Genomic DNA, 9,373 nt, shown 5'->3' with positions numbered 1-9,373 from the left:
AAGCTTAAGCTAAAAAGCTTACAGCACCTAGTATTCCCAGGCAGTCTCCCATCCAAGTACTAACTAGGCCCAACTCTTCTTCGCTTCCGAGATCAGACGGGATCGGGCTTTCAAGGAGTGGTATGGCCGTAAGCGATCACTGCTGGCTGTAGAAGACTATTTCTATATACTCTTCTAAGAGTAATACTTGTTTTAGAGCTGCCTGTAAACGGTAGACCACCTGACACCTCAAATGAAAATGATTGGCTTTCCAGTTCGTTTTTTCTTTTTAGTTGTTTTTTTTTTTTAAGTTTTCTTCTTCTCTTGTGTTTAAATGACTGTGGTTACTGTCTTTATAATAGAAGCTTAAGCTAAAAAGCTTACAGCACCTAGTATTCCCAGGCAGTCTCCCATCCAAGTACTAACTAGGCCCAACTCTTCTTCACTTCCGAGATCAGACGGGATCGGGCTTTCAAGGAGTGGTATGGCCGTAAGCGATCACTGCTGGCTGTAGAAGACTATTTCTATATACTCTTCTAAGAGTAATACTTGTTTTAGAGCTGCCTGTAAACGGTAGACCACCTGACACCTCAAATGAAAATGATTGGCTTTCCAGTTCGTTTTTTTTTTTTGTAGTTTTCTTCTTCTCTTGTGTTTAAATGACTGTGGTTACTGTCTTTATAATAGAAGCTTAAGCTAAAAAGCTTACAGCACCTAGTATTCCCAGGCAGTCTCCCATCCAAGTACTAACTAGGCCCAACTCTTCTTCGCTTCCGAGATCAGACGGGATCGGGCTTTCAAGGAGTGGTATGGCCGTAAGCGATCACTGCTGGCTGTAGAAGACTATTTCTATATACTCTTCTAAGAGTAATACTTGTTTTAGAGCTGCCTGTAAACGGTAGACCACCTGACACCTCAAATGAAAATGATTGGCTTTCCAGTTCGTTTTTTTTTTTTTTTTTTTTGTTTTTTTTAAGTTTTCTTCTTCTCTTGTGTTTAAATGACTGTGGTTACTGTCTTTATAATAGAAGCTTAAGCTAAAAAGCTTACAGCACCTAGTATTCCCAGGCAGTCTCCCATCCAAGTACTAACTAGGCCCAACTCTTCTTCGCTTCCGAGATCAGACGAGATCGGGCTTTCAAGGAGTGGTATGGCCGTAAGCGATCACTGCTGGCTGTAGAAGACTATTTCTATATACTCTTCTAAGAGTAATACTTGTTTTAGAGCTGCCTGTAAACGGTATACCACCTGACACCTCAAATGAAAATGATTGGCTTTCCAGTTCGTTTTTTTTTTTTTTGTTTTGTTTTTTAAGTTTTCTTCTTCTCTTGTGTTTAAATGACTGTGGTTACTGTCTTTATAATAGAAGCTTAAGCTAAAAAGCTTACAGCACCTAGTATTCCCAGGCAGTCTCCCATCCAAGTACTAACTAGGCCCAACTCTTCTTCGCTTCCGAGATCAGACGGGATCGGGCTTTCAAGGAGTGGTATGGCCGTAAGCGATCACTGCTGGCTGTAGAAGACTATTTCTATATACTCTTCTAAGAGTAATACTTGTTTTAGAGCTGCCTGTAAACGGTAGACCACCTGACACCTCAAATGAAAATGATTGGCTTTCCAGTTCGTTTTTTTTTTTTGTAGTTTTCTTCTTCTCTTGTGTTTAAATGACTGTGGTTACTGTCTTTATAATAGAAGCTTAAGCTAAAAAGCTTACAGCACCTAGTATTCCCAGGCAGTCTCCCATCCAAGTACTAACTAGGCCCAACTCTTCTTCGCTTCCGAGATCAGACGGGATCGGGCTTTCAAGGAGTGGTATGGCCGTAAGCGATCACTGCTGGCTGTAGAAGACTATTTCTATATACTCTTCTAAGAGTAATACTTGTTTTAGAGCTGCCTGTAAACGGTAGACCACCTGACACCTCAAATGAAAATGATTGGCTTTCCAGTTCGTTTTTTCTTTTTAGTTGTTTTTTTTTTTTAAGTTTTCTTCTTCTCTTGTGTTTAAATGACTGTGGTTACTGTCTTTATAATAGAAGCTTAAGCTAAAAAGCTTACAGCACCTAGTATTCCCAGGCAGTCTCCCATCCAAGTACTAACTAGGCCCAACTCTTCTTCACTTCCGAGATCAGACGGGATCGGGCTTTCAAGGAGTGGTATGGCCGTAAGCGATCACTGCTGGCTGTAGAAGACTATTTCTATATACTCTTCTAAGAGTAATACTTGTTTTAGAGCTGCCTGTAAACGGTAGACCACCTGACACCTCAAATGAAAATGATTGGCTTTCCAGTTCGTTTTTTTTTTTTGTAGTTTTCTTCTTCTCTTGTGTTTAAATGACTGTGGTTACTGTCTTTATAATAGAAGCTTAAGCTAAAAAGCTTACAGCACCTAGTATTCCCAGGCAGTCTCCCATCCAAGTACTAACTAGGCCCAACTCTTCTTCGCTTCCGAGATCAGACGGGATCGGGCTTTCAAGGAGTGGTATGGCCGTAAGCGATCACTGCTGGCTGTAGAAGACTATTTCTATATACTCTTCTAAGAGTAATACTTGTTTTAGAGCTGCCTGTAAACGGTAGACCACCTGACACCTCAAATGAAAATGATTGGCTTTCCAGTTCGTTTTTTTTTTTTTTTTTTTGTTTTTTTTAAGTTTTCTTCTTCTCTTGTGTTTAAATGACTGTGGTTACTGTCTTTATAATAGAAGCTTAAGCTAAAAAGCTTACAGCACCTAGTATTCCCAGGCAGTCTCCCATCCAAGTACTAACTAGGCCCAACTCTTCTTCGCTTCCGAGATCAGACGAGATCGGGCTTTCAAGGAGTGGTATGGCCGTAAGCGATCACTGCTGGCTGTAGAAGACTATTTCTATATACTCTTCTAAGAGTAATACTTGTTTTAGAGCTGCCTGTAAACGGTATACCACCTGACACCTCAAATGAAAATGATTGGCTTTCCAGTTCGTTTTTTTTTTGTTGTTGTTTTTTTTTTTTAAGTTTTCTTCTTCTCTTGTGTTTAAATGACTGTGGTTACTGTCTTTATAATAGAAACTTAAGCTAAAAAGCTTACAGCACCTAGTATTCCCAGGCAGTCTCCCATCCAAGTACTAACTAGGCCCAACTCTTCTTCGCTTCCGAGATCAGACGAGATCGGGCTTTCAAGGAGTGGTATGGCCGTAAGCGATCACTGCTGGCTGTAGAAGACTATTTCTATATACTCTTCTAAGAGTAATACTTGTTTTAGAGCTGCCTGTAAACGGTAGACCACCTGACACCTCAAATGAAAATGATTGACTTTCCAGTTCGTTTTTTTTTTTTTTTAAGTTTTCTTCTTCTCTTGTGTTTAAATGACTGTGGTTACTGTCTTTATAATAGAAACTTAAGCTAAAAAGCTTACAGCACCTAGTATTCCCAGGCAGTCTCCCATCCAAGTACTAACTAGGCCCAACTCTTCTTCGCTTCCGAGATCAGACGAGATCGGGCTTTCAAGGAGTGGTATGGCCGTAAGCGATCACTGCTGGCTGTAGAAGACTATTTCTATATACTCTTCTAAGAGTAATACTTGTTTTAGAGCTGCCTGTAAACGGTAGACCACCTGACACCTCAAATGAAAATGATTGGCTTTCCAGTTCGTTTTTTCTTTTTAGTTGTTTTTTTTTTTTAAGTTTTCTTCTTCTCTTGTGTTTAAATGACTGTGGTTACTGTCTTTATAATAGAAGCTTAAGCTAAAAAGCTTACAGCACCTAGTATTCCCAGGCAGTCTCCCATCCAAGTACTAACTAGGCCCAACTCTTCTTCGCTTCCGAGATCAGACGGGATCGGGCTTTCAAGGAGTGGTATGGCCGTAAGCGATCACTGCTGGCTGTAGAAGACTATTTCTATATACTCTTCTAAGAGTAATACTTGTTTTAGAGCTGCCTGTAAACGGTAGACCACCTGACACCTCAAATGAAAATGATTGGCTTTCCAGTTCGTTTTTTTTTTTTTTTTTTGTCTGTTTTTTTTAAGTTTTCTTCTTCTCTTGTGTTTAAATGACTGTGGTTACTGTCTTTATAATAGAAACTTAAGCTAAAAAGCTTACAGCACCTAGTATTCCCAGGCAGTCTCTCATCCAAGTACTAACTAGGCCCAACTCTTCTTCGCTTCCGAGATCAGACGAGATCGGGCTTTCAAGGAGTGGTATGGCCGTAAGCGATCACTGCTGGCTGTAGAAGACTATTTCTATATACTCTTCTAAGAGTAATACTTGTTTTAGAGCTGCCTGTAAACGGTAGACCACCTGACACCTCAAATGAAAATGATTGGCTTTCCAGTTCGTTTTTTTTTTTTGTAGTTTTCTTCTTCTCTTGTGTTTAAATGACTGTGGTTACTGTCTTTATAATAGAAGCTTAAGCTAAAAAGCTTACAGCACCTAGTATTCCCAGGCAGTCTCCCATCCAAGTACTAACTAGGCCCAACTCTTCTTCGCTTCCGAGATCAGACGGGATCGGGCTTTCAAGGAGTGGTATGGCCGTAAGCGATCACTGCTGGCTGTAGAAGACTATTTCTATATACTCTTCTAAGAGTAATACTTGTTTTAGAGCTGCCTGTAAACGGTAGACCACCTGACACCTCAAATGAAAATGATTGGCTTTCCAGTTCGTTTTTTCTTTTTAGTTGTTTTTTTTTTTTAAGTTTTCTTCTTCTCTTGTGTTTAAATGACTGTGGTTACTGTCTTTATAATAGAAGCTTAAGCTAAAAAGCTTACAGCACCTAGTATTCCCAGGCAGTCTCCCATCCAAGTACTAACTAGGCCCAACTCTTCTTCACTTCCGAGATCAGACGGGATCGGGCTTTCAAGGAGTGGTATGGCCGTAAGCGATCACTGCTGGCTGTAGAAGACTATTTCTATATACTCTTCTAAGAGTAATACTTGTTTTAGAGCTGCCTGTAAACGGTAGACCACCTGACACCTCAAATGAAAATGATTGGCTTTCCAGTTCGTTTTTTTTTTTTGTAGTTTTCTTCTTCTCTTGTGTTTAAATGACTGTGGTTACTGTCTTTATAATAGAAGCTTAAGCTAAAAAGCTTACAGCACCTAGTATTCCCAGGCAGTCTCCCATCCAAGTACTAACTAGGCCCAACTCTTCTTCGCTTCCGAGATCAGACGGGATCGGGCTTTCAAGGAGTGGTATGGCCGTAAGCGATCACTGCTGGCTGTAGAAGACTATTTCTATATACTCTTCTAAGAGTAATACTTGTTTTAGAGCTGCCTGTAAACGGTAGACCACCTGACACCTCAAATGAAAATGATTGGCTTTCCAGTTCGTTTTTTTTTTTTTTTTTTTGTTTTTTTTAAGTTTTCTTCTTCTCTTGTGTTTAAATGACTGTGGTTACTGTCTTTATAATAGAAGCTTAAGCTAAAAAGCTTACAGCACCTAGTATTCCCAGGCAGTCTCCCATCCAAGTACTAACTAGGCCCAACTCTTCTTCGCTTCCGAGATCAGACGAGATCGGGCTTTCAAGGAGTGGTATGGCCGTAAGCGATCACTGCTGGCTGTAGAAGACTATTTCTATATACTCTTCTAAGAGTAATACTTGTTTTAGAGCTGCCTGTAAACGGTATACCACCTGACACCTCAAATGAAAATGATTGGCTTTCCAGTTCGTTTTTTTTTTGTTGTTGTTTTTTTTTTTTAAGTTTTCTTCTTCTCTTGTGTTTAAATGACTGTGGTTACTGTCTTTATAATAGAAACTTAAGCTAAAAAGCTTACAGCACCTAGTATTCCCAGGCAGTCTCCCATCCAAGTACTAACTAGGCCCAACTCTTCTTCGCTTCCGAGATCAGACGAGATCGGGCTTTCAAGGAGTGGTATGGCCGTAAGCGATCACTGCTGGCTGTAGAAGACTATTTCTATATACTCTTCTAAGAGTAATACTTGTTTTAGAGCTGCCTGTAAACGGTAGACCACCTGACACCTCAAATGAAAATGATTGACTTTCCAGTTCGTTTTTTTTTTTTTTTAAGTTTTCTTCTTCTCTTGTGTTTAAATGACTGTGGTTACTGTCTTTATAATAGAAACTTAAGCTAAAAAGCTTACAGCACCTAGTATTCCCAGGCAGTCTCCCATCCAAGTACTAACTAGGCCCAACTCTTCTTCGCTTCCGAGATCAGACGAGATCGGGCTTTCAAGGAGTGGTATGGCCGTAAGCGATCACTGCTGGCTGTAGAAGACTATTTCTATATACTCTTCTAAGAGTAATACTTGTTTTAGAGCTGCCTGTAAACGGTAGACCACCTGACACCTCAAATGAAAATGATTGGCTTTCCAGTTCGTTTTTTCTTTTTAGTTGTTTTTTTTTTTTAAGTTTTCTTCTTCTCTTGTGTTTAAATGACTGTGGTTACTGTCTTTATAATAGAAGCTTAAGCTAAAAAGCTTACAGCACCTAGTATTCCCAGGCAGTCTCCCATCCAAGTACTAACTAGGCCCAACTCTTCTTCGCTTCCGAGATCAGACGGGATCGGGCTTTCAAGGAGTGGTATGGCCGTAAGCGATCACTGCTGGCTGTAGAAGACTATTTCTATATACTCTTCTAAGAGTAATACTTGTTTTAGAGCTGCCTGTAAACGGTAGACCACCTGACACCTCAAATGAAAATGATTGGCTTTCCAGTTCGTTTTTTTTTTTTTTTTTTGTCTGTTTTTTTTAAGTTTTCTTCTTCTCTTGTGTTTAAATGACTGTGGTTACTGTCTTTATAATAGAAACTTAAGCTAAAAAGCTTACAGCACCTAGTATTCCCAGGCAGTCTCTCATCCAAGTACTAACTAGGCCCAACTCTTCTTCGCTTCCGAGATCAGACGAGATCGGGCTTTCAAGGAGTGGTATGGCCGTAAGCGATCACTGCTGGCTGTAGAAGACTATTTCTATATACTCTTCTAAGAGTAATACTTGTTTTAGAGCTGCCTGTAAACGGTAGACCACCTGACACCTCAAATGAAAATGATTGGCTTTCCAGTTCGTTTTTTTTTTTTGTAGTTTTCTTCTTCTCTTGTGTTTAAATGACTGTGGTTACTGTCTTTATAATAGAAGCTTAAGCTAAAAAGCTTACAGCACCTAGTATTCCCAGGCAGTCTCCCATCCAAGTACTAACTAGGCCCAACTCTTCTTCGCTTCCGAGATCAGACGGGATCGGGCTTTCAAGGAGTGGTATGGCCGTAAGCGATCACTGCTGGCTGTAGAAGACTATTTCTATATACTCTTCTAAGAGTAATACTTGTTTTAGAGCTGCCTGTAAACGGTAGACCACCTGACACCTCAAATGAAAATGATTGGCTTTCCAGTTCGTTTTTTCTTTTTAGTTGTTTTTTTTTTTTAAGTTTTCTTCTTCTCTTGTGTTTAAATGACTGTGGTTACTGTCTTTATAATAGAAGCTTAAGCTAAAAAGCTTACAGCACCTAGTATTCCCAGGCAGTCTCCCATCCAAGTACTAACTAGGCCCAACTCTTCTTCACTTCCGAGATCAGACGGGATCGGGCTTTCAAGGAGTGGTATGGCCGTAAGCGATCACTGCTGGCTGTAGAAGACTATTTCTATATACTCTTCTAAGAGTAATACTTGTTTTAGAGCTGCCTGTAAACGGTAGACCACCTGACACCTCAAATGAAAATGATTGGCTTTCCAGTTCGTTTTTTTTTTTTGTAGTTTTCTTCTTCTCTTGTGTTTAAATGACTGTGGTTACTGTCTTTATAATAGAAGCTTAAGCTAAAAAGCTTACAGCACCTAGTATTCCCAGGCAGTCTCCCATCCAAGTACTAACTAGGCCCAACTCTTCTTCGCTTCCGAGATCAGACGGGATCGGGCTTTCAAGGAGTGGTATGGCCGTAAGCGATCACTGCTGGCTGTAGAAGACTATTTCTATATACTCTTCTAAGAGTAATACTTGTTTTAGAGCTGCCTGTAAACGGTAGACCACCTGACACCTCAAATGAAAATGATTGGCTTTCCAGTTCGTTTTTTTTTTTTTTTTTTTGTTTTTTTTAAGTTTTCTTCTTCTCTTGTGTTTAAATGACTGTGGTTACTGTCTTTATAATAGAAGCTTAAGCTAAAAAGCTTACAGCACCTAGTATTCCCAGGCAGTCTCCCATCCAAGTACTAACTAGGCCCAACTCTTCTTCGCTTCCGAGATCAGACGAGATCGGGCTTTCAAGGAGTGGTATGGCCGTAAGCGATCACTGCTGGCTGTAGAAGACTATTTCTATATACTCTTCTAAGAGTAATACTTGTTTTAGAGCTGCCTGTAAACGGTATACCACCTGACACCTCAAATGAAAATGATTGGCTTTCCAGTTCGTTTTTTTTTTGTTGTTGTTTTTTTTTTTTAAGTTTTCTTCTTCTCTTGTGTTTAAATGACTGTGGTTACTGTCTTTATAATAGAAACTTAAGCTAAAAAGCTTACAGCACCTAGTATTCCCAGGCAGTCTCCCATCCAAGTACTAACTAGGCCCAACTCTTCTTCGCTTCCGAGATCAGACGAGATCGGGCTTTCAAGGAGTGGTATGGCCGTAAGCGATCACTGCTGGCTGTAGAAGACTATTTCTATATACTCTTCTAAGAGTAATACTTGTTTTAGAGCTGCCTGTAAACGGTAGACCACCTGACACCTCAAATGAAAATGATTGACTTTCCAGTTCGTTTTTTTTTTTTTTTAAGTTTTCTTCTTCTCTTGTGTTTAAATGACTGTGGTTACTGTCTTTATAATAGAAACTTAAGCTAAAAAGCTTACAGCACCTAGTATTCCCAGGCAGTCTCCCATCCAAGTACTAACTAGGCCCAACTCTTCTTCGCTTCCGAGATCAGACGAGATCGGGCTTTCAAGGAGTGGTATGGCCGTAAGCGATCACTGCTGGCTGTAGAAGACTATTTCTATATACTCTTCTAAGAGTAATACTTGTTTTAGAGCTGCCTGTAAACGGTAGACCACCTGACACCTCAAATGAAAATGATTGGCTTTCCAGTTCGTTTTTTCTTTTTAGTTGTTTTTTTTTTTTAAGTTTTCTTCTTCTCTTGTGTTTAAATGACTGTGGTTACTGTCTTTATAATAGAAGCTTAAGCTAAAAAGCTTACAGCACCTAGTATTCCCAGGCAGTCTCCCATCCAAGTACTAACTAGGCCCAACTCTTCTTCGCTTCCGAGATCAGACGGGATCGGGCTTTCAAGGAGTGGTATGGCCGTAAGCGATCACTGCTGGCTGTAGAAGACTATTTCTATATACTCTTCTAAGAGTAATACTTGTTTTAGAGCTGCCTGTAAACGGTAGACCACCTGACACCTCAAATGAAAATGATTGGCTTTCCAGTTCGTTTTTTTTTTTTTTTTTTGTCTGTTTTTTTTAAGTTTTCTTCTTCTCTTGTGTTTAAATGACTG

General features: G+C 39.9%; 26 non-coding genes and 2 pseudogenes across 26 annotated transcripts; all 28 read right to left on the bottom strand.

Annotated features, from left to right (window-relative positions):
- Window positions 1-15: 15 nt before the first annotated feature.
- LOC136698813 (5S ribosomal RNA) lies at window positions 16-134 on the bottom strand. The gene has a single exon (XR_010803381.1). It is a non-coding gene; the product is annotated as a 5S ribosomal RNA (ribosomal RNA).
- A 222-nt stretch (window positions 135-356) lies between these two features.
- Window positions 357-475, bottom strand: LOC136698099 (5S ribosomal RNA). Its single transcript, XR_010802871.1, has one exon. It is a non-coding gene; the product is annotated as a 5S ribosomal RNA (ribosomal RNA).
- Window positions 476-681: 206 nt separating this feature from the next.
- Window positions 682-800, bottom strand: LOC136698812 (5S ribosomal RNA). Its single transcript, XR_010803380.1, has one exon. It is a non-coding gene; the product is annotated as a 5S ribosomal RNA (ribosomal RNA).
- A 222-nt stretch (window positions 801-1,022) lies between these two features.
- Window positions 1,023-1,141, bottom strand: LOC136698141 (5S ribosomal RNA). Its single transcript, XR_010802912.1, has one exon. It is a non-coding gene; the product is annotated as a 5S ribosomal RNA (ribosomal RNA).
- Window positions 1,142-1,360: 219 nt separating this feature from the next.
- Window positions 1,361-1,479, bottom strand: LOC136698811 (5S ribosomal RNA). Its single transcript, XR_010803379.1, has one exon. It is a non-coding gene; the product is annotated as a 5S ribosomal RNA (ribosomal RNA).
- Window positions 1,480-1,685: 206 nt separating this feature from the next.
- On the bottom strand, window positions 1,686-1,804 carry LOC136698809 (5S ribosomal RNA). Its single transcript, XR_010803377.1, has one exon. It is a non-coding gene; the product is annotated as a 5S ribosomal RNA (ribosomal RNA).
- Window positions 1,805-2,026: 222 nt separating this feature from the next.
- On the bottom strand, window positions 2,027-2,145 carry LOC136698087 (5S ribosomal RNA). Its single transcript, XR_010802860.1, has one exon. It is a non-coding gene; the product is annotated as a 5S ribosomal RNA (ribosomal RNA).
- A 206-nt stretch (window positions 2,146-2,351) lies between these two features.
- Window positions 2,352-2,470, bottom strand: LOC136698808 (5S ribosomal RNA). Its single transcript, XR_010803376.1, has one exon. It is a non-coding gene; the product is annotated as a 5S ribosomal RNA (ribosomal RNA).
- A 221-nt stretch (window positions 2,471-2,691) lies between these two features.
- Window positions 2,692-2,810, bottom strand: LOC136698140 (5S ribosomal RNA). The gene has a single exon (XR_010802911.1). It is a non-coding gene; the product is annotated as a 5S ribosomal RNA (ribosomal RNA).
- Window positions 2,811-3,032: 222 nt separating this feature from the next.
- LOC136698139 (5S ribosomal RNA) lies at window positions 3,033-3,151 on the bottom strand. The gene has a single exon (XR_010802910.1). It is a non-coding gene; the product is annotated as a 5S ribosomal RNA (ribosomal RNA).
- Window positions 3,152-3,359: 208 nt separating this feature from the next.
- LOC136698138 (5S ribosomal RNA) lies at window positions 3,360-3,478 on the bottom strand. Its single transcript, XR_010802909.1, has one exon. It is a non-coding gene; the product is annotated as a 5S ribosomal RNA (ribosomal RNA).
- Window positions 3,479-3,700: 222 nt separating this feature from the next.
- LOC136698807 (5S ribosomal RNA) lies at window positions 3,701-3,819 on the bottom strand. The gene has a single exon (XR_010803375.1). It is a non-coding gene; the product is annotated as a 5S ribosomal RNA (ribosomal RNA).
- Window positions 3,820-4,043: 224 nt separating this feature from the next.
- On the bottom strand, window positions 4,044-4,162 carry LOC136698471 (5S ribosomal RNA; annotated as a pseudogene).
- A 206-nt stretch (window positions 4,163-4,368) lies between these two features.
- Window positions 4,369-4,487, bottom strand: LOC136698805 (5S ribosomal RNA). Its single transcript, XR_010803374.1, has one exon. It is a non-coding gene; the product is annotated as a 5S ribosomal RNA (ribosomal RNA).
- Window positions 4,488-4,709: 222 nt separating this feature from the next.
- Window positions 4,710-4,828, bottom strand: LOC136698076 (5S ribosomal RNA). Its single transcript, XR_010802849.1, has one exon. It is a non-coding gene; the product is annotated as a 5S ribosomal RNA (ribosomal RNA).
- A 206-nt stretch (window positions 4,829-5,034) lies between these two features.
- LOC136698804 (5S ribosomal RNA) lies at window positions 5,035-5,153 on the bottom strand. Its single transcript, XR_010803373.1, has one exon. It is a non-coding gene; the product is annotated as a 5S ribosomal RNA (ribosomal RNA).
- Window positions 5,154-5,374: 221 nt separating this feature from the next.
- Window positions 5,375-5,493, bottom strand: LOC136698137 (5S ribosomal RNA). Its single transcript, XR_010802908.1, has one exon. It is a non-coding gene; the product is annotated as a 5S ribosomal RNA (ribosomal RNA).
- A 222-nt stretch (window positions 5,494-5,715) lies between these two features.
- On the bottom strand, window positions 5,716-5,834 carry LOC136698136 (5S ribosomal RNA). The gene has a single exon (XR_010802907.1). It is a non-coding gene; the product is annotated as a 5S ribosomal RNA (ribosomal RNA).
- A 208-nt stretch (window positions 5,835-6,042) lies between these two features.
- Window positions 6,043-6,161, bottom strand: LOC136698135 (5S ribosomal RNA). Its single transcript, XR_010802906.1, has one exon. It is a non-coding gene; the product is annotated as a 5S ribosomal RNA (ribosomal RNA).
- A 222-nt stretch (window positions 6,162-6,383) lies between these two features.
- On the bottom strand, window positions 6,384-6,502 carry LOC136698803 (5S ribosomal RNA). The gene has a single exon (XR_010803372.1). It is a non-coding gene; the product is annotated as a 5S ribosomal RNA (ribosomal RNA).
- Window positions 6,503-6,726: 224 nt separating this feature from the next.
- On the bottom strand, window positions 6,727-6,845 carry LOC136698470 (5S ribosomal RNA; annotated as a pseudogene).
- Window positions 6,846-7,051: 206 nt separating this feature from the next.
- On the bottom strand, window positions 7,052-7,170 carry LOC136698802 (5S ribosomal RNA). The gene has a single exon (XR_010803371.1). It is a non-coding gene; the product is annotated as a 5S ribosomal RNA (ribosomal RNA).
- Window positions 7,171-7,392: 222 nt separating this feature from the next.
- LOC136698064 (5S ribosomal RNA) lies at window positions 7,393-7,511 on the bottom strand. Its single transcript, XR_010802837.1, has one exon. It is a non-coding gene; the product is annotated as a 5S ribosomal RNA (ribosomal RNA).
- Window positions 7,512-7,717: 206 nt separating this feature from the next.
- LOC136698801 (5S ribosomal RNA) lies at window positions 7,718-7,836 on the bottom strand. Its single transcript, XR_010803370.1, has one exon. It is a non-coding gene; the product is annotated as a 5S ribosomal RNA (ribosomal RNA).
- Window positions 7,837-8,057: 221 nt separating this feature from the next.
- On the bottom strand, window positions 8,058-8,176 carry LOC136698134 (5S ribosomal RNA). The gene has a single exon (XR_010802905.1). It is a non-coding gene; the product is annotated as a 5S ribosomal RNA (ribosomal RNA).
- A 222-nt stretch (window positions 8,177-8,398) lies between these two features.
- LOC136698132 (5S ribosomal RNA) lies at window positions 8,399-8,517 on the bottom strand. The gene has a single exon (XR_010802903.1). It is a non-coding gene; the product is annotated as a 5S ribosomal RNA (ribosomal RNA).
- A 208-nt stretch (window positions 8,518-8,725) lies between these two features.
- LOC136698131 (5S ribosomal RNA) lies at window positions 8,726-8,844 on the bottom strand. Its single transcript, XR_010802902.1, has one exon. It is a non-coding gene; the product is annotated as a 5S ribosomal RNA (ribosomal RNA).
- Window positions 8,845-9,066: 222 nt separating this feature from the next.
- On the bottom strand, window positions 9,067-9,185 carry LOC136698800 (5S ribosomal RNA). The gene has a single exon (XR_010803369.1). It is a non-coding gene; the product is annotated as a 5S ribosomal RNA (ribosomal RNA).
- Between the last annotated feature and the right edge of the window lie 188 nt (window positions 9,186-9,373).

Source organism: Hoplias malabaricus, chromosome 5, assembly GCF_029633855.1.
Source record: "Hoplias malabaricus isolate fHopMal1 chromosome 5, fHopMal1.hap1, whole genome shotgun sequence".
In the NCBI taxonomy this organism is placed as follows: Eukaryota; Metazoa; Chordata; class Actinopteri; order Characiformes; family Erythrinidae; genus Hoplias; species Hoplias malabaricus.
This window is presented reverse-complemented; position numbering and strand designations above follow the sequence as displayed.